Source organism: Primulina huaijiensis, chromosome 5, assembly GCF_012295235.1.
Source record: "Primulina huaijiensis isolate GDHJ02 chromosome 5, ASM1229523v2, whole genome shotgun sequence".
In the NCBI taxonomy this organism is placed as follows: Eukaryota; Viridiplantae; Streptophyta; class Magnoliopsida; order Lamiales; family Gesneriaceae; genus Primulina; species Primulina huaijiensis.
In genome coordinates this window covers 12730946-12753581 of record NC_133310.1, presented here as the reverse complement: position 1 = coordinate 12753581, position 22636 = coordinate 12730946, and positions in this window count along the sequence as shown.

Below are 22636 nucleotides of genomic sequence, written 5' to 3'. Positions count from 1 at the left end.
GCCGAAAATTCTACACACTTCTCTCCAAGTTTTTCTCTCATTTTTATTCTTCAAGTGTTGAGGAAGAAATATTCTTCTCATTGAAAAATCTTCTTGTTTTTCTAGTGCAAAACAAGAAGGGATTTACCTAGCAAGTGGTGGGCCTAATTTTTGAAGGAGGAGGAAGCTTGTAGATCTTCATCCACTCAAGAGCCAAGTTGTTTACAACTTAGTTGGTGCCATACATCAACCTCAAGAGGTTGATAGGTATAATCTCTCAAACACCCTATGTATGTCTTGTATGGTGTTTAAATGTATTTGTTGCACAAGGAACATGGTGGCCGAAAATTTAGCATGTAAAATAAAAATTTTTGACTTCCGTTGCGCTTCCGGTCACCGTAACCGATCCTCTTTCAAATTCCTCCACTCATGATGGATATATGTTTAAAGAGAATAAATTCTTAATTCTATATTCATTGCATGAGGTAAATTTTATTCCTAGTGAACTGTGGATGTACACGTGTATATATCTTATTTTTGTATTAACTAGGTCTAAGAAGGGGAAGAATCTGATATTTGTGACACTTAATCTTATTTCATCATTTGGTGTCATTTATTATTTGGTATATGTTGAGGTTGGTGATTCGATAGTGAAGGCAACCTTGTAGTTGGAGTACAAGTCGTTGATGGAACACGTGGGCGATATGCCTACAGACTTGAGTATAATGGTAAACATGTTGGTCATAAAATCCTTGTTATTACTAACTTGCCTCAATTTTGTGTAGGTAGCAAAGATTTGAGGACAAATACTTTTCAAGAAGGGGAGGATGATGCGAACACGGTTGGTCAAGCCCCAAGGAAAGCATGGGATCCCTTAGAGTTGCCCGATGGACCAATCACGAGGGGACGACTGAAGACGTTTAAAGATGCATTGCATGGGCTTATGAGCAATGAAGAAAGACTTACAAGCAAAATGCAGAGTGCTGAAAGGTTTGTGATGCGTGGGAGTAAGTTTGGGAGTCATAGAAACACCATTCAAGTGATGAACGAAGAAATTGGCTAGATTGCTCTGCGCCCGAGCGGTAAAAAACTACCGCCCGAGCACCATACGTACTGTCCAAGAGGTGATTTCCAGAACACTCGGCGCCTGAACTGTTACATTCTACCGTCCGAGCGCGAATAGTCCAGAACCCTCGGCGCTCGAGCGGTAATATCCTACCGCCCGAGCGTGAGTCAGAGTTAGAAATTATTTGTTTCCTTGATTAGAGTCCTAATTAATTTTGGCAGCTAGATATTGTTATCTTTTGGGTATGTAAACTATATTGGCACAAAAATTGACACATAATTCAGATTATTATTGATATTTTATCAAAGTTTTAGAGTTTTTTTCTCTCAAAACATTCAAAGCCTTGCTTTGTTCTTCAAATGAAACTTATCAAAGTTTTTAACCTTGTGGCGTTTTTCGATCGTTCTTGTGCGGATTGTCATAGGCTTGTTCTTTGAAGTTTCGTTCGAGTTTTCGATTGTTTCATTGTGATTATTTGTTGCTGAACTTATCATAGTTTAGAGATGAAAATCACGCATATACTTGATTCAAAAGATCGAGACAACAACACGAATTCCTTGTTCGTTATTTAATTGAGGGCGCGATTCATATATAATCGTGTTTTCTTTTCTTACGCATGTGGATTCATATCAAACACTGTTAAAGAGATTTCAGTCATTCAAACTGCCGACTTTGAAAGGCACTGAGACGTCTATCGACTGCGAGAGCTAGCTTGATGATATTGAGATGTTTGATTTAGTTGATTATACAGATGAGTGTAGAGTCAGACTGATTGGGCACCAGTTACATGAGGTTGAAAAAAGCTGGTGGTTTACAACCAAGAGAGCTTTGGAGCATCGAGGTACGGTGATTACTTTGAAGATCTTTAAAGCCGAATTTTATCAACGATTTTTCCCAGTATCGTACAGAAAGGACAAGGGTGCAGAGTTTGCTAACCTGAAACAGGGTCATTTGAATATTGAAGAATACGTTGCCAAATTCTCTACCTTGCTTCGTTTTGCTCCTCATGTTGCTGATAATGATGAAGTCGTGGCTGATCAGTTCATCAATGGGCTCAATCCTGAAATTTTTTCACTGGTAAATACGGGGCGACCAAATAATTTTGCTGATGCCTTAAATAGAGCAAAAGGAGCTGAAGCGGGCTTGATCAAGCAGCGAGGAACTTCGTATGTTGCTCAAACACAAAAATAGCAACAACCTCCATCCCAGTTCCACTAACCAGCTCCCAGATTTGATAATGGCGGTAGCAGCAGTGATGCGAACACGGTTGGTCAAACCCAAGGAAAGCATGGGACCCTTTAGAGTTGCCGGATGGACCAATCACGAGAGGACGTCTGAAGAGGTCCAAAGAAGCATTGGATGGACTTATGAGCAAAGAAGACGGATTTACAAGCGAGGTACAAAGTGCTGAAAGGTTCGTGATGCATGGTAATCATATGTCTGATTCTTCAATTTTTTAATTAATGATTATTTGTTGCTAAACTTTTCATAGTTTAGAGGTGAAAATCACATACACACTTGATTCAAAAGATCGAGACAACAACGATTTCTTGTTCGTTATTGAATTGAGGGTGCTATTCTAAATTAATCGTGTTTGCTATTTATTCGTACGAGGATTCATATAATTTGGTATCAGAGCTTAGATTCATTGAATTCAAGTATGTTTATCATTCGTTCTATTATTAGATCTAGTTATTCTTTCGTTCCGCTTTCGGATCTGTTTTGTTTTATCATTCTTCGTCGTTTGTGAATCTGTGTTACACGAAATTTTTTGCATTATTTTTTTCCTTGAATTTTCGGAATTTCTAGTGCCAAAAAAAAAATCAAGGAAAAACGTTAGTAGTCAAAAAAATTCAACAAAAATAAAATTCAACCAAAAATCCGAAAATTAACCATTATTTCTTTTTAGTATCTTGTTCTATTTTCTTTAGAGAGTCATATTCAATTGCCTCTCACAGTCCAAAAAAAATTATATCTTCAAATTTCTTGTCTTCTCAGTCCAAGTGTGTAGAACCCGTAACTTGGACTGCGTATAAGCCATGCATAATTTCTAGTATTTAAATTAAAATGAATTTTATTGCATGAGTATTTAAATTTTTTTTCTTTAAATTTATTTATTTTACGTAGTAGTTTAATTATCACATTTTTAGTTAAATAAGTGAGGCCGGACTGGAGATTGAGTATTGAGATAAGTTAATAAAGACTTATTTAAGAAGTGGTAATTTAGCATGTTAGTAAATATAATTTAAAAGTTGGCATGCATGCAAGTTATTGAATTTCCTTGGCATTTTAATTAATTTTTTTTAAAGCATAAAATGTATGTTTATTTTATTAAATTGTGTTTAATTATTTTTATGCGTAATTCATGCATGATATAATTTATTTCACGAAATTAAAAAGTTTTATGCATTAAAGATTTTTAAGTTTCATTTTGCGCTTGAACGAGGATCGGAGACCGGAGAATTTTCAAGAAAATTATTTTTATTACAAGATTAAGTTTTATTAATTAATATAAGATGTTTTAAAGGTATTTTTCAAGAATTGAGATTTATTGGGTATTTTTACCCGCATGATTTTAATTTTTAATGGTGCAAAAATTTTATCGAATCGAGCAACTTTTTGAGTGTTCGGCTAAAAATTTCAAAAAAAAATATTTCAACACAAAATATTTTTCGAGAGTGCGTTTGGATTTAATGAGCCTACATTTAAGCTCATTGGGCTTAAACATCTTTTATAAATTTAATTAACAAGATTAGTGCCCACTAACCTTCTAATTAACTATATTATTTAATTCCAAGCACCTCTTTACCAACCCAAAACCCCACAACAACCTACACCCACCCCTTTTCCATTCAAAAGTCTATCGGTTTCATCAAATCTCAGCTGAAGCTTCGGTCACATCCATTCTTGGCAAAGGAATCATCTTCTTGGGTCTCTCTCTTCGTGATTGGTTCACCAAATCATCTTCAGGCACGCAAGTATTCTCCTTCTTGTATCATTCACGCCATATGTGTTGGATCTCGGTTTTCTAGATGCCCAAACGCAGCGGAAGTTTAAAATTTTTACTTTATTTTGAAAACAAAATAATTCTTTTGTACACTCGTATGGTTCTAAGGAATTAAACATGCATAGGATGTTTAAAAATTATACATTTGTGAACTAAATCACTGGACTCCAACTAATCCGGTATAAACGGATTAGCTCTTGTTGATTACCTACGAACTTTCTTCGATGAAATCCTCCTATCAAGTCCACGACTGGATGGTTTATTCCTCTTCCAATTTGCACTAGAAAATATGGAAGAAGTTTTGCGTAGGAGAAAAAATAATTGAGAGATGGCTCAAATATTTCCTTCAAAAGGTAGTGGCCAATATTTTTCTTTTTAAATTGAAAGTCTCGAAAAGAAGAAGTGTTGTGGTAGGCTAGGGTTTTAATTAACATGTGTTATTTATAATTAAATAATAGCCTAATGACATAATTAACATTAATGGGCTTGATTTAATTAATTGGGCTAGTCCAACTAGTTTAATAATCTTAATCAAAGCCTATTAAAACTTTAATTATTTATTATGATGGACTTGTACTCTTACAAGCCCATTAAACATACCCACCTTATTTAATATATTAATTAATAAACTCAACTTTTGAGCTTAATAAATTAAATACATTATAAATTCAACATTTGAATTTATTATTTAAATTATAAATTCAACTCCTTGAATTTTATCAGTTCCAAAATTTAATATTTAATAAACCCAACATTTGAGTTTAATAAATCAAATTNACAACTCTTTGTGATTCAGGACATAATCCCTTATTCGGGCTTACCCTAGTTAGCCCCATTCTTTTCATCAACACCATGATCAAGAATGTCAGAACTCATTTCTGATTGCACCCATCGGATCATGGTAAGAGCGTCTAGTAGCATCGCCCCATGATCCCTTAGGTATCGCTGATAGTGCCTGCAAGAACCAGTTGATTATGATTAATGTACAGTACGGTCCTTTCATCTCATATATCCCAATCGAATCTGCAACCATTGGTTCATCGAGGGTTGCATATTAATTCGATAACTATGTGATAACTATAAATAGTGGTGTCGCATGTACCGTTCGAGAACTCCTTCTCTAACGTACATCTCATACTCTGGCGAGAGATTCCATGCACTATAATTTCATCAAGTCACATAGGATATCCACACCCGCAGGTGAGTGGTGAATCCCCGACTACAATGCATTGGCTCCTATATGTTTCGCTATAGTACCCAACCTCGCCACCTGATGACTCTCCTGGAGCCAGTAAACGAGTCAAAGCACAGCCCTAGCATATACAGCCTCAGTGTTGTCCCGGGTCGTAAGGACTAATGGTATACAATCATAACCACGAACTTATCCTCTCGATGAATGATAACCACTTGGAAAGTCCGAGGGGGGTTGTTCGGTATAATCATCATATGACTACCCATCTGCATGTTTGGACATCTCTATGCCCTTACCAAGAAACGCAGTACACAACATCACAGATGCTAGTCTCGAGCTCAAGCGACCTTCATCCCAGTTTTAGGCGGCTGAATCGACTAGAAACGAATTTAGATCGTACAGTGTTTACAAACGAGTTTCAACATCGAATTACGATTCATTTGTATTAAAGTATAATCAAGGTCTTTATCTATGTTTGATAACATGGGTATACAGATAAAGAAATAACAAACCATGAAATAATGAATTATATTAAAATAAAGATTGTTAATTACAACTGAGTCAATAAAATCCCTAGCCAACAGCTGGCTTGCAGGGCAACTACTCTTACAATCTCCCACTTGCCCTAGAGCCAACTACCCATAAACTTTAATCCCATTGCTTCGCGATGCTTCTCAAACAATGGTCCTGGCAAGGGCTTTGTAAGTGGATCAGCAACGTTATCTGTAGAGGGGGCTCTTTTGACTGATATATCTCCTCTTCCCACAATCTCTCGGATGATGTGGAACTTCCTCAGTACATGTTTGGATCGCTGATGAGACCTTGGTTCCTTTGCTTGCGCAACGGCACCAGTGTTGTCGCAGTACACCGGGACTGGATCAACTCCATTAGGAATAACGTCCAAATCTTGGACAAAATTCCTCATCCAAACTGCCTCTTTGGCTGCAGCAGACGCAGCAATGTACTCAGCTTCAGTGGTGGAATGCGCAACGGTGTCTTGTTTGGAACTCTTCCAAGAGACAGCCGCACCATTAAGCATGAATACAAAACCAGAGGTCGATTTCGAATCATCTATATCACATTGGAAGCTAGAATCAGTGTAGCCTTCCAATTTTAATTCTCCACCCCCATAGAACATGAACAAGTTCTTAGTCCTTCTCAAGTACTTAAGAATATCTTTCACGGCCTTCCAATGCATTTGACCAGGGTTCGCCTGATATCTGCTTGTAACACTCAAAGCGTAAGCAACATCAGGACGTGTTGATATCATACCATACATGATACTACCAATGGTTCACGCATATGGAATACGTGTCATCATCTCTATCTCTTCATCAGTTTTAGGACACATAGCTTTAGATAGAGTAACACCATGACACATTGGTAAGTATCCTCTCTTGGACTCTTCCATAGAGAATCTCTTCATAATGGTATCGATATAAGTGGCTTGGGTGAGTCCTAGCATCCTTTTTGATCTATCTCTATAGATCTGTATTCCCAATACATATGATGCTTCACCCATGTCTTTCATGGAGAATTTACTTGCTAACTATTCTTTAGTTGATTGCAGTAATCCTACATCATTCCCAATGAGTAGGATGTCATCAACATAAAGTATAAGGAATGTCACTGCACTCCTACTAACTTTCTTGTACACACATGGTTCATCGGGATTCTTAGCAAAACCAAACCCTTTGATTGTGCTATCAAATATGAGGTTCCAACTCCTTGACGCCTGCTTGAGACCATATATAGACCTCTGAAGTTTGCATACCTTATGCTCACTTCCTACTGATGTGTATCCCTCAAGTTGAGACATATAAATTTCCTCTTTGATGTCTCCATTGAGGAATGCAGTATTTACATCCATCTGCCATATTTCATAGTCATCCCATGCTGCTATGGCCAGTAGTATTCTAATGGAATTAAACATAGCAACTGGTGAAAAAGTTTCCTCATAGTCAATTCCTTGCCTTTGAGTATAACCTTTTGCAACCAGTCTTGCTTTGAAGGTCACTACCTTCCCATCCGCCCCAAGCTTTCTTTTGTAGATCCATGTGCATCCTATGGGAACAATTCCCTCAGGTGGATCCACTAATATCCAGACTTGGTTTGAATACATTGAGTCCAATTCTGACTGCGTGGCTTCAAGCCATTTGGATGAATCAGTATCAGATATTGCTTCCTTAAAGTTCATTGGATCACATCCAACACAAGGCTCATCATGGCCTTGTTCATGAAGAAGTGTATATCTTGTAGGTGGTCTAATAACCCTGTCAGACCTTCTAGGAGCTTGTACTTCAACTACTGGTTGTTGGGGATTGGGTTCAACTACTATAGTTGAGGGAGTATCTTGAATTTCTTCAAGTTCTATCATCTTACCTTTTCTATCTAATAGAAACTCCATTTCCAAAAAGGTGGCATTTCTTGAAACAAACACTTTTGCCTCATTGGGATGATAAAAATAATATCGAACATAATTCTTTGGATATCCTACAAAGTAGCACAAAGTGGATCTACCATCCAATTTGTCTCCCACTGTCTGCTTCACGTAAGCAGGACATCCCCATATTCTCAAGTAAGAATATTTGGGAGGTTTTCCCATCCATATCTCATATGGTGTTTTATCCACTGCTTTGATATGGACATTATTCAACAACATTGCCGCAGTTTCAAGCGCAAAGCCCCAAAACGATGTAGGCAATTCAGTGAATCCTATCATGGATCGAACCATGTCCATCAGGGTTCGATTTCGACGTTCAGAAACACCATTCAATTGTGGTGTTGCTGGTGGAGTCCATTGTGAGAGAATCCCATTCTCTTTTAGATAACCCAAAAATTCAGCACTCAAGTATTCTCCACCTTGATCAGATCGAAGTGCTTTAATACTTTTTTGTAGCTGATTTTCTACTTCAGATCTGAATTCTTTGAACTTTTCAAATGCTTCTGATTTGTGTTTCATCAAATAAACGTACCCATACCTCGAATGGTCATCAGTAAAGATAATGAAGTAGTAATGCCCAAATTTTGTGCTAACACTTAGCGGGCCACAAACGTCCGTGTGGATCAAATTCAGTAGACCATGTGAACGTTCCACGTTTCCACTGAATGGAGTTTTAGTCATTTTTCTTTTTAGACAGGACTCACAAGTTGGTAGAGAATTTATGTCTGACAGGTCAAACATGCCTTCTCCCACTAGTTTATGCATCCTTCTTTGGGAAATATGACCTAGTCTAGCGTGTCATATTTGTGCGGGATTTGGATTTTCTATTTTCCTTTTGTTTGTTGCTGTTTTCGTATGCGCTTGGACATTGTTTAATGGAATATCTTTTAATTTTAAGTTATAGAGATCGTTTATTAATTCTCCGGTTCCAATCAAACATTCATTCTTGTATAAATTACAAACACCTTTAGCAAAAACACAAGAATAACCATCCCTATCAAGCATAGAAATAGAAATAATGTTTTTAACCAATTCAGGAACAAATAAAACATCTCTAAAAAACAACTTAAAATTATTGTCCAAAATTAAAGTAACATCTCCAATGGTAGTGGCAGCAACTCTTGCTCCATTTCCCTGTCTTAGAAAGGTCTCACCATCTCTAAGCCTCTTGCTTCTTCCCACCACCTGCAAATCATTGCATAGGTGAGAACCACATCCGGTATCCAATACACAAGAAGAGGAATTAATAGAAACATTAACTATAATATAAAACATACCATGGCCAGAGCGCTTCTGGGCAAGATACTCCGCGCAATTACGACTCCAATGTCTAGGCTTGTTGCAGTGGAAGCAGATTTGTTCTGACTTGTCAGGCTTTGTGGGCCCCAGATTTGGTTTTTTGTATGGCTTCTTGTTGGGCTTGTTCTTCTTTGGAGGGGCAGAACGTTTCTTGCCTTTATTTGGGGCTCCATTTTTCGTACCATACGAAGAACCCACCAGAAGAACAGTCTTTTCCTTTTTAATTGTGGCCTCATAATTAGTGAGCATATTGACCAACTCTTCAAGGGTGGCCTCAAGCTTATTCATATTAAAATTAACCACAAATCCATCGAACGAGGCAGGTAAAGACAGCAATAGAATATCAGTCGAGAGCTCACTAGGCATAACCAAGTCGAGTCCCACCAACTTCTCGATGAGCCCAATCATCCTAACACCATGCTCATGGACCGAGGCCCCTTCTCACAAGCGTGTAGTCATGAGTTCTTTAACAGTAGCATGTCTCTCTGAACGAGTTTGTACAGCATACAATTCTTTCAGATGAAGGTGAATGTCAGCAGCATTCACCGCCTCCTCGAACCTCCTCTGAAGTTCATTCGACATAGAAGCCAACATGTAGCTCTTAGCTTGGAGATCATGATCCCAATGTTTCTCAAGCTTAGCTAATTCAGTCCTACTGATATCAGGAGCCGCCTCCTTAGGTGGCTTCTTATCAAGCACATACGCAATCCTTTCNTACTACTAGTTGCTCTGCTATGCCCGTAATCACCACTCTAACCTCGATCTCTCATCCTCTGCGTGACCCCGATCATGTCCCACCAGTTGTCATGCACACATACAGACACAACAACAGCCGGAAACTCCGGTGAGAACAAATCCAAGTATAAAACATGTATACATGCATGTCATGCAAGTAAATACAAAATCATATCACCTGACTCATTAATTATGACTCATTAGTGAATACAGATAAAATTCTTCGATTCTTATTCTTTGACTCGACTCATATCTAAGTCTAGGGATCCCGGTGTGAATAAGACGTAACAAGTCTCCCACCTACTCTCCCAATCGTGGTGGCGGTACGTCTTATTCCCAGACTTCAGTCCTCTGTATCGAATGTCTACAATAGGAGTGAATCTTCTCCTACGCCCATCGACACAATCGAACATCCGGCTTGGCTAATCTACCAAGGACTCTCCTATCTCAATGCTTTAATATAAATAAATAAGGCATAACAAAGTAAGGATCATCTAGTATGTGATTTAGGGAAACTCAAGTCGAATCTAGCTCGAGTTGTATCTTCCCGAATCAACATTGAATTACACCTTTCTTTCTGTCAATCTGACTTTGTCGAAGTCTCGAACTCAAGGCCTGTCAATACTCAATCTGGGAATGAGAATATCGAAGAGTACAATATCAATACACCAATCAATTCAATACTGGATATAATCAGAACGAAATCAAATTCTGCTTCGACAGCATAACTACATAATCCCAATATACCCAACACTACACAAATCAATAGATATCCGTTCTCGCAACTCATAATCAATAACAATACAAATCAGATATCAATCTCAGTCAAATCAACTCTGAAATTCATAACAATTCTATACGGTATCCGTTCTTCAATCCGGTTTCGATTATATGATGTCTAACATATCAAGAACATTATATAGGAATCATATCAGATTCTTGCAGTACCATAATTTCAAATCATCTCAAAACGTAGTAAAACTTACGTCCAGTTGAAGTCTGCGTCGATAGGAACACAGTACTGAAGTCGGATTTAAAATCGGACGGACGGATCTTTCGTAAATCACAAAACTACAAGATAAAAGGCGTAAGGATTTCTCCTAGTTTCCCCGGAGCTCTTCTCGTTTCTTGTTCTTGGAGGAATTGAATGAATTGCACTTTTTATATATCAAGTTGCATGTCTAAGTTACGTGTCCTCTTTTCACATCTTTCAGGCGGCGCTCGGGCGGTCACAAATTACCGCTCGGGCGCCGAACACTCTGTACGGTACCTAACTTGTTGTACACTGGCGCTCGGGCGGTCACAAACTACCGCTCGGGCGCCAGACTCTCTGTCCAAAACCCGTTCTTGTGATGCATTGGCGCTCGGGCGGCCCTTTTCTACCGCTCGGGCGCCAACAGTTCTGTACAAAAATATACATCAATCCATGCTTCACCCAATCTGGTCCCGTAATGGTCCATCTATAATCATATCAATTCAAAAATCAATAATCTCAGATTAATGGAATCAAAATCTCGGGCATTACATTAGCTAACTCAGTCCTACTGATATCAGGAGATGCCTCCTTTGGTGGCTTCTTATCAAGCACATACGCAATCCTCTCGGAGTTCAAAACTGTAGAACCCGTAACTTGGACTGCGTATAAGCCATGCATAATTTCTAATATTTAAATTAAAATGATTTTTATTGCATGAGTATTTAAATTCTTTTCTTTAAATTTATTTATTTTACGTAGTAGTTTAATTGTCACCTTTTCAGTTAAATAAGTGAGGCCGGACTGGAGATGGAGTATTGAGATAAGTTAATAAAGACTTATTTAAGAAGTGGTAATTTAGCATGGTAGTAAATATAATTTAAAAAGTTGGCATGCATGCAAGTTATTAAATTTCTTTGATATTTTATTAAATTCTTTTAAAGCATAAAATGCATGTTTATTTTATTAATTTGTGTTTAATTATTTTCATGTATTTTAGGCATAATTATTGCATGATAGGGATTTATTTCATGAATTTTATCAGTTCATGCATTAGGATTTCTAGATGCATTTCACGCTCGAACGAGGATCGGAGACCGGAGAATTTTCAGGAAAATTATTTTTATTACACGATTAATTTTTATTAATTAATATAAGATGTTTTAAAGGTATTTTTCAATAATTGGGATTTATTGGGTATTTTTAACCACATGGTTTTATTTTTAACGGTACGTAAATTTTATCGAATCGAGGGACTTTTTGAGGGTTCGGCTAAGATTTTCAAAAACTTTCCAAAATGAAATATTTTTCGTGAGTGTGTTTAGATTTAATGGGCCTATTTTTAAGCTTATTGGGCTTAAACTCTTTTAATATAAAATAAAAGCTAATTAACCTAATTGTTAATGATACATTAATACCTAATTAACCCTACACCTTTTATTTCCCAACCCAACAACCGACACCCTCCATTTCAGACACTTCCCCTTGGTTTTAGCAGTTGCACTCTCGGTTTCAGCAAATCTCATCAAGGAGGCCACGGCCAAGCTCATTTCTTGAAGGAAAAATAGTCTCCGGCACTCGTTCTTCGATCTTCTCGCGTTTATAACATCAAAGGCATGCTTTGTATCATTTTTTTTGGCATCATACACGTTTATATGCTGTTGTTTTGGTTTCATTTATGAAAATTTTTTTTTATCTAAGCTTTCCATGAAATATTTTTGGTTCCAATGTGTTTTCTTGCATTTTCCAATTGTTGTTCACGTTTTTCTGAAATTTTTGTGCAAACGGCGATGGGTTGCCGATGCTAGGAGGTTGAATCATGTCATGGTTTAATGAACTTGATGCTAGAGCCGAGTGTGAGTGCAGGTAGCCATCGGGTTTGGAGTGTTACGTTTTGGCCGTAATTTGTTGTGGGCAGATCGGTTGTTTGGGAAGTCCGGCTGTACAAGGGGTGTCCTAAGCTCTGGACCAGGTCCTAAGGGGTCCGAACCATGGCCTGGGAGGACCCTAACACCGCTGGTCGGGCCCCTACAGCAGCACGAAGGAGCTGGACGCGAGAGAGTTACGATTGGGGGGTCTTGATCCTAGAGAGCGTGTTCGGTGTGATGGCTACATGGGGCTGGTGCCGTGAGTTCTTTGGGTCCAGAGGGGTCTTAGAGTGGTCTTAGTGAGGTGGTTTAGTAGCTGGTCTCATCGGTTGCGGGCTAGGACGCGTAGAATCGAAGTAATGTACTAGGATCGTGTATTTAGGAAAGAGGGAATTTCCAGCAGAAGGATGGCCCATTCTTCGAAAGTTTTGTCGTCTGGTTTTAATGGTTTTAGGACCTTTTAAGTGTTTATAAAGTGTGGTAAAAAGTTGAGAGAAATTTGGTTCAGTTTCGAGTCGATTCGGGTTAAAACCGGGACCCCGGTCCAAGTTTTAAAACGAATCGGTTAAGTTTTGAATATGGCTCGAGTTTACGTCTAGGAATGCTTTTAAATATGTTTTGGGGCATTTTTAGGAGTTTGGAGAGCTTCAGATTAAAATAATGAGTTTTGGATTTATCTGAGATTTAATCGCCGCACGAAACGTTAATTATAGAATTACTTGAAACGCCTAGATTTAAGCTTAATAAAATTATGGAAAATTATATTTAAACTCAAATAATTATTAGAAGTCTAAGTTTTTAATTTGGGAATTTTATGTTGTCTAAGTTTTTAATTTGAGAATTTTATGCTAAGGTTTGGTTTAATTCGATATTAAAACGCGTTAATATGTTATAGTTAAAGATTAATTTAAAAGTCATCGATTTAAGCCAAATAAAAATATGAAAAAATTCATGTAGGCTTAAATAATTATTTGGGACATGTTAAAGTCAATGGAATTAAGAAAAATGTCAAAAGCGTGGAATTTACATATGGGGAAAAACGATAATTTTCGAGTTTCTAGGGGCAAAATGGTCATTTTGCACCTGGGGTGATATTTTGGTCCTAGCAGCGCCCTAAGCACAAATTTATGATATTTTAAATGTTCATGCATCATGTTTACGATTTTTTTCGCTATTATAATAATTATGGTGCATGCTTGGTTTAAAGGAATTAAGAGAGAAAAAGTAAGAAAGTGAAGAACACTCCGTCTCCGCCGCGCCGCGTCGTTATTTCGTTTGTTTTCTGTCAAAACAAACCAAGGCATGTTTATATCTTCTTTCACTCTTCAATCAAGCCATATAGGTATTTTTAAATATCGCAAGTACATGATTTTAATGCAAGAAAATCGAAATTTTTCATATTCAATTATGTTATTTAATTATATTACGTGCAAAATATTCATTTTGAGATTTATGTGATATTGCTTGTGGTCACTTTACTATCATGGGATTATTACTTCACCCGGTCGCCAGTTACCGGTCAGTTCAGTTTGGTACCACCCGGTCGCCAGTTACCGGTCAGTTCAGTTCAGTTCAGTTCAGGGGCCACTTGCGTAGACCATAATCTCACCAAGAAAATTATTACAAGTTATTTCATTACAGGGCTCCAAGGAGCAAACATTTTTACTATGATTTTCAGTACAGTTATGCACGTATTATAATTTATCATGACACGATATTTTACGTTATGCCTCACGACATGATATTTTCACTTGCATGAAATTTTATTATTTATTTACTCGTTATTTACGATATATGCATGCTGAGTCTTTAGACTCACTAGACTTCATTGTTGTAGGTACCGATGATGCAGGGACCGTGGGCGGGGACCAATGAGCTAGCTTGGGTCGGCAGTAGTGGAACCCGAGGACCTCATGTTTTTTTTAGCATTTACTATTTTGACTCAAACAAATTTCTTTGTTGTTGAATTGTTTTAAATTATTATCTTGCAAACAAACATTTACTTCCGCTGCTATTTTGAATGGTTAAACTTTTATCAGTTAATTATTTATTAATGATGCATTTTAATTAATTAAAAAGAAAATTTTAAATTTTCCGTAAATTTTCAAGTACGTATTTAGAGGTCTCTTCAAGAACAATCTTTAAATTTCGGAACCAGTCGTGATAGTTAGGGCCAGCCAATTTGTTTTGATCGAGAATGATTGAAAGCGGGTTACGAGTAGACATCAAAAATATACTGAAAATGAAACCAGATAATAGTTACTGATAATTTTAAAATAGTTCTAAGATATAAAATATGGATTTTCATTTTATAAATTTCCCTCCCACTATTTTGACATTTCCACCACCCTCTGATGAAAAAGGGAAATCATATTTCCTTAGTAGGCACGTAGAGTCCAATTAGCCAATTATAATCCCGAATAATATCAGCCAATTATAATTTCTAAAAGGTAGAATCCAATTGCATCCCTTTGCAACCTCTGCGTGTTTTGCCTCACGTTTAATAAGGACCCAATAATATGACGCCGTTTATTTTCACGTGTCAAACCAACTAATAAATATTGAATTATAGTGGAGGGTCGCCATGAGTTCCCCAATAATATGAGCCGAAGTCATGGGAGTTCCACTCAATTCACATCATATGTCCAGTGGAAGTCACAGCTTTCCGGCGTACAGGTCTCCCCAATAATATGAGCCAGACACTGTCCGCGGGTAGCGATCAACATGCAACCACGGTTGATGGAAGGAAAGAAAATTTAAACTCTTTTAATTTTTTACTTTTTCGGTTTGATATAAATTTTGAATCTTATTCAAAATGAGGGATTTTAATTTTAAAATTGTCTCATCATTTTAATTTTAAAAACGCGTGCCATGAGTTTGTATGTTTGCTGGATTCATGCAACTATATTATTTAATAATATACATACATTCATACTACTATATATCACATATATCATAATATGACATTCAACAATAAATAAGGATGATCGATCGCCAACACTATTAGATCCATGTGAGCCACACATGGATCCAGGTCCAAACCTAGGTGAATGCAGGGATGCAAATGCAACTTATTACAAAAGCTTCCAATATTTTACATGTCTTCATCTTGTGCATCGGGTCCACCATCTTCCAGTCTTAATCTCTCACTATTTCTAATGATTACATTTAAATAGCCATGGCACATAAGGGATACATCTCATTGGGGTGGGAACGAGCCATAAACCAGGCCCACTTTAATAATATCAAATATTAACAAAATGAATAAAAACAGTAAAATATCCTAACATACACCTAACACATTGGTCAAGGCTCTCGATCATCTTTCATTCATTTAATATCAAATATTAACATCAATTAATTAAACAAATTTAATTAACTAATAAATCATATCTAATAATTTTATCACTAACCACCACAATTATTAAAGAATTTAATAAATTAAATAAACACCTTTATTTAATTTCCAATAAAATCAATAATAATTGATCTCTTGTAAAAACTCATTTTTACCATAAATAATTAAAATCATATTCTAATTATTTATTTTACAAGAAAATTATTAATTTTAAAAATTAATTTTCAAAACAAAAATTGAATCAATTTTCAAAAATATCAATTTTGCCCAAAAATTTGAAAAATCAGAAAATTACACCCTAGGCCCAAACAGTTCAAGCCCATCATCCAGCACGCTTCTCGAGACGATCCCGGGCAGCCGCCCTTGCTGTCCGCCCGCTGCCCGAACGTTTCGGGCAGTGGCGGCACCCTTGTACGCGCAGGCGTGCACAGGCGAGCGCGGCACCGCGCGCTGGCGTCCCTACGCCGCGCGCACGCTGCGCGCTGCCGTGCGCGTCCCTACGTGCACGGACTGCCCGAACAGTTCCGGGCAGATTAAATTTTTTTTTTTAAAAAAAAAAAATTAATTTTGATGGTGCATCTATTTTCTGATAATTTTCTTGTGTGGTTAGAAATAAATTATTCAATATCAAAACCATACGATTTAGAAAAAACCTTGGCTCTGATACCACCGTTGGATCTCGGTTTTCTAGATGCCCAAACGCAGTGGAAGTTTAAAATTTTTATTTTATTTTGAAAACAAAATAATTTTAATGGACACTCGTATGGTTCTCAAGAATTAAACATGCATAGGATGTTTAAAAATTATACCTTTGTGAATTAAATCACTGGACTCCAACTAATCCGGTATAAACGGATTAGCTCTTGTTGATTCCCTACGAACTTTCTTCGATGAAATCCTCCAATCAAGTCCACGACTGGATGGTTTATTCTTCTTCCAATTTGCACTAGAAAATATGGAAGAAGTTTTGCGTAGGAGAGAAAATAATTGAGAGATGGCTCAAATTTTTCCTTCAAAAGGTAGTGGCCAATTTTTTTCTTTTGAAATTGAAAGTCTCGAAAAGAAGAAGTGTTGCGGTAGACTAGGGTTTGAATTAACATTTGTTATTTATAATTAAATAATAGCCTAATGACATAATTAACATTAATGGGCTTGTATTAATTAATTGGGCTAGTCCAACTAGTTTAATTAATTTAATCAAAGCCTATTAAAACTATAATTATTTGTTATGATGGACTTGTACTCTTACAAGCCCATTAAACATACACACCTTATTTAATATATTAATTAATAAACTCAACTTTTGAGCTTAATAAATTAAATACATTATAAATTCAACATTTGAATTTATTATTTAAATTATAAATTCAACTCCTTGAATTTTACCATTTCCAAAATTTAATATTTAATAAACCCAACATTTGAGTTTAATAAATCAAATTCTCAAATTTTATAAATTCAACTACTTGAATTTATTCTCTCAAAATTTAATTATCATAAATTCAACTCCTTGAATTTACTATATAATATAAATTAAACTTCTTGAATTTATTCTCTCAACGGGAACAAACAATCCAGTACTTGTGTGCCCCTCAATGGTTCAGGGATACAGCTAGCCGTGGGTTCACAACTCTTTGTGATTCAGGGCATAATCCTTTATTCGGGCCTACCCTAGTTAGCCCCATTCTTTTCATCAACACCATGATCAAGAATGTCAGAACTCATTTCTAATTGCACCCATCGGATCATGGTAAGTGCGTCTAGTAGGATCGCCCCATGATCCCCTAGGTATCGCTGATAGTGCCTGCAAGAACCAGTCGATTATGATTAATGTACAGTACGGTCCCTTCATCTCATATATCCCGATCGAATCTGCAACCATTGGTTCATCGAGGGTTGCATATTAATTCGATAACTATGTGATAACTATAAATAGTGGCGTCGCATGTACCGTTCGAGAACTCCTTCTCTAACGTACATCTCATACTCTGGCGAGAGATTCCATGCACTATAATTTCATCAAGTCACATAGGCTATCCACACCCGCAGGTGAGTGGTGAATCCCCGAATACAATGCATTGGCTCCTATATGTTTCGCAATAGTACCCAACCTCGCCACCTGATGACTCTCCTGGAGCCAGTAAACGAGTCAAAGCACAGCCCTAGCATATAGAGCCTCAGTGTTGTCCCGGGTCATAAGGACTAATGGTATACAATCATAACCACGGACTTATCCTCTCGATGAATGATAACCACTTGGAAAGTCCGAGGGAGGGTTGTTCGGTATAATCATCATATGACTACCCATCTGCATGTTTGGACATCTCTATGCCCTTACCAAAAAACGCAGTACACAACATCACAGATGCTAGTCTCGAGCTCAAGCGACCTTTATCCCTGTTTTAGGCGACTGAATCGACTAGGAACGAATTTAGATCATACAGTGTTTACAAACGAGTTTCAACATCGAATTATGATTCATTTGTATTAAAGTATAATCAAGGTCTTTATCTATGTTTGATAACATGGGTATACAGATAAAGAAATAACAAACCATGAAATAATGAATTATATTAAAATAAAGATTGTTAATTACAACTGAGTCAATAAAATCCCTAGCCAACAGTTGGCTTGCAGGGCATCTACTCTAACAATATGTAGGTTAAATGAGTGTTATGTCATGTAAAAGCCTTCGATCTATCAGCTGCACGCAAATAATTATCATTTTGTTTCGTTTATGTATTTCCATCTTTCACCACTCACGTTTTTCTCAGTTCTTGGTGCAACGGGCAGCGGTTCTTGAGTGTCTAGAGGTTGCTGGTAAGGGCAAGTTGCTGTCATGAGGAGCAGAAAGGTTACGGGATGAGTACGGGTGTAGGGGCGTGAGATGAAATCTTCTTGGGTGGCTCGATCTTGGGTGTATCAGCGTGCAAGGTTTGACCAGTGCTGCAGAGGCCTCGCCGGGGCTTAGACTAGACCCTGGTGGGTCTGAGACGAGGCTCAAAAGGGCTCGGCATGTGCTGGATCTGTCCCACGTGCTGTAGATCGAGGAGGTTGGGGCATGCTCGGTTGAAGCATTTTGGGGTTGATTAGCGAATTGATGGGGGCTGTGGCTTGCATGGGGCTGGAGCCGTGGGTTTAGCGTGTCAAGTAGAGTCCCAAGGTGGTCAAGGAGAGGTCGGTTCATGGCTGGTACGTGTGGTGTGGGAAGTGGCGTGAGTTTTGGAAAAGAATGAGTGTTCAAGGATAAGAGAGAAAAGGGCCAAGAGTTTGTAAGTTCTGAAATTTACCTACGGAAAGGTTTAAGGGCTGGAGATTAATATTGTAGGACCCTTTTTCATGTTTTAAAGAAAGGATAAAAAGTTGGACAAAATTTGGTTGAGTTTCGAGTCGATTCGGGTTAAAACCGGGACCACGATCCAAATTTTAAAACGAATTGGTTAAGTTATGAATTGGGCTCGAGTTTACGTCTAGAAATACTTTTAAAAATGTTTTGGGATATTTTAAGGAATTGGGTAAGCTTCGGGTCAATTTTAGAGGTCCAGGGTTGAAACGATAATTTTCGGGTTTCCAGAGGCAAAATGGTAATTTTGCACCCGTGGGGAGATTTTGGTCATAGCAGCGTCCTGAGCACAAATCATGATATTTTTAAATGTTCATGCATCACGTTTACGATTTTTATGCTATTATAATAATTATGGTGCATGCTTGGTTTAAAGGAATTAAGAGAGAAAAAGTAAGAAAGTGAAGAGCACTCAGTCTCCGCCGCGCCGCGTCGTTATTTCATTTGTTACCAAATCCTCTACCTGTTCCATTCCTACCCCAATTCTCACTTTGGCTCTCCTCTTCTCCTCCTAAATCAAACTCTTCATCTTCTTCTCCTCTACCCAAATCCTTAGGCTTAGATTTAGCTCCACTAGTACTAACTTCAAGCCTACTCATCCTCTCGTGTAACGGCTCCAACTCCACCCTCATCATCCTAGAGAAATGCCCAAACAATGCTTCCATTTGGACCTTAGATAACCCTTTGTTAGAACTGTCTCCTACCTCCCTCTCCATTTAAATTTCAGATTTGTACCTGCAAGAAAATGTTAGTAGAAAACAAAATATGCCTCACCCAAAATTCTCACGGTCACTCCAAAGAAAATAACTCGTCTCTCCCCTCGTATTTTTTTTTGCTTACAACAAATACTCACTAGTCACTCCAAAGAACTAACACTCACTCAAATTTTTCCACTTGAATTTGATGTTTCTCTCGAAAGTGCATTCAAGCTTTTTATTTGAATATCAAACAATCAAGTTCAACTTGTGAACAATTGTGATCGACTCACTTAGACTGCGTAGACAAGCAACTTGAAGGTAAATAATTTTTTTTTTGACTGTGTGAGACACTTGTATATGACTCACAAAAAGGAATAGAACAAAATACAAAAAAGAATTAATGGTGAATTTTTGGATTTTTGGTACTCTTTTTTTTTCCTCTAAGAATTCCGAAAATTCAAAGAAAAATAAATAAGAAACAAAATTTCGTATATCACAGATTCACGAACGATGAAGAATAATAGAACAAAACAGATCTGAAAGCGGAACTAAAGGATAATTAGATCTGATAATAGAACGAAAGATAAACTTACTTGAATTCAATTAACCAAAAGCTCTGATACCAAATGATATGAATCCTCGTACGGATAAATAGCAACCACGATTAAAATCGAGTCGCGCCATCTATTCAATAACGAGCAAGGATTGATGTGTTGTCCCGATCCTTTGAATTAAATTTGTGTGTGTTTTTCACCTCTAAACTATGAAAAGTTTAGCAACAAATAATCACAGAAAATAAACAACCGAAATTATAACGACCATTCAAAGAACAAGCCCTTGACAATCCGCACAAGAACGATCGACAACCGCCAAAAAGTTAAAAACTTTGATAAGTTTGATTTTGATTACAAAGCAAAGCTTTGAAAAAAAGTTTGAGAGAAAAACTCAAAACTATTGCATAAACTCAATAATATCTCAATTGTGTGTTAATTTTCGTTCAAACATGTTTTAATAAACAAAAGATATCTCAAATCTAGTCTCCAAAAAAATTAAAACTCTAGAAAGGAAACAAATCCGCGCAGAAAACACAGGACACGGACCCTGTGTGGACCTCCATGTGCGGGTCCGTAATCGCTCGGGAGAATCAACTTCAGCTGGAAACAAAGAGCACGGACCCCGTGTCCACCTCCGTGTACGGGTCCTTTTACGCACTGTATTAGGACACGGACCCCGTGTACTGATCCGTGCTCGGGTCCGTGTCGGCACGCAAATTCTTCATCCTCGGCTGTAAAGGGCACGGACCCCGTGTGCAGGTCCGTGTAGACATCCGTGTAGTCTCGGCCGTATTCAACAATGCTTGACTAATATTCCTTTGGTCTCCATACGTGCTCCCATGCATCACGACCCCTTCATGCTTGCTCATGACTCCGTGTAGTGCCTCCTTGAACTTCTTTAGTCGTCCCCTTGTTACCGGTCCCTCCGGCAACTGCAAAGGATCCCATGCTTTCCTTGGAGCTTGACCGCCCGTGTTCGCATCATGTGCGGTCCACTTAGCATCACCACTAAGAATGGACATGCCTACTTCATCCGATTTACATATGATTTTTTGAGGTATGGGTATGTTATTTGATGAAATACAAATCTGAAGCCTTTGAAAGATTCAAAAATTCAGAAGTGAAGTAGAGAAACAATTGGGACGAAACATCAAGTAACTTCGATCGGATCGAGGTGGTGAGTACTTGAGTGCCGAGTTCCAAGAGTATCTTAGAGAGAATGGGATTCTCTCGCCGTGGACTCCTCCTACTACACCACAGTTGAATGGTGTTTCGGAGCGTCGTAACCGGACTTTGATAGACATGGTTCGGTCTATGATGGCGTTCACTGAGTTGCCACCATCCTTTTGGGGATATGTTCCTGATACAGCGGCACTGTTGTTGAACAATGTTCATTCAAAAGCAGTTGATAAGACACCATATGAGATATGGATGGGTAAGCCTCCCAAATATTCTTATCTTAGAATATGGGGATGCCCTGCTTATGTGAAGCAGGTAGTGGGAGATAAATTGGATATTCGTTCTATTTTATGTTACTTTGTGGGATATCCAAGGAATTCAGTTGGATATTATTTCTATCATCCCAAAGAAACAAAGTTGTTTGTTTCCAGGAATGCAACCTTTTTGGAAAAGAAATTTCTATTGGATAGAAAAAGGGAGATGATAGAACTCGAAAAGGTTTGAGAAACACCCAAAATTGTAGATACCACACCCGAAGAGCCAAGAGAGGAGATACAAGCTCCTAGAAGATCCGAGAGTCTCTCGAGACCACCTATGAGGTACGGTCTGCTTCGTGAAGAGGGCCATGATGAGCCTAACCATGGATGTGATCCAATGACCTTCAAGGAAGCGTTATCTGATGTCGATACATCCAAGTGATGTAACGTACCGTACTTTTTAAACTATTTAAAAATTTGCGGAAAAATAAAAATTTTCTTAAGTGTAAAATAAACTTTCAAATTTGCAGTGAAATGTCTTGTTCGTCTAAAACATTTTTCATAAAACAACTCCAATCAAGTTTGCCAATCATCTAAAAAATATTTGAAAGAAGAACAAGTACCAACAAGGTTTGCAAAGGTAAACATTCAAACAACGTAAATCGGTTTCATCAAAATCAGAGTA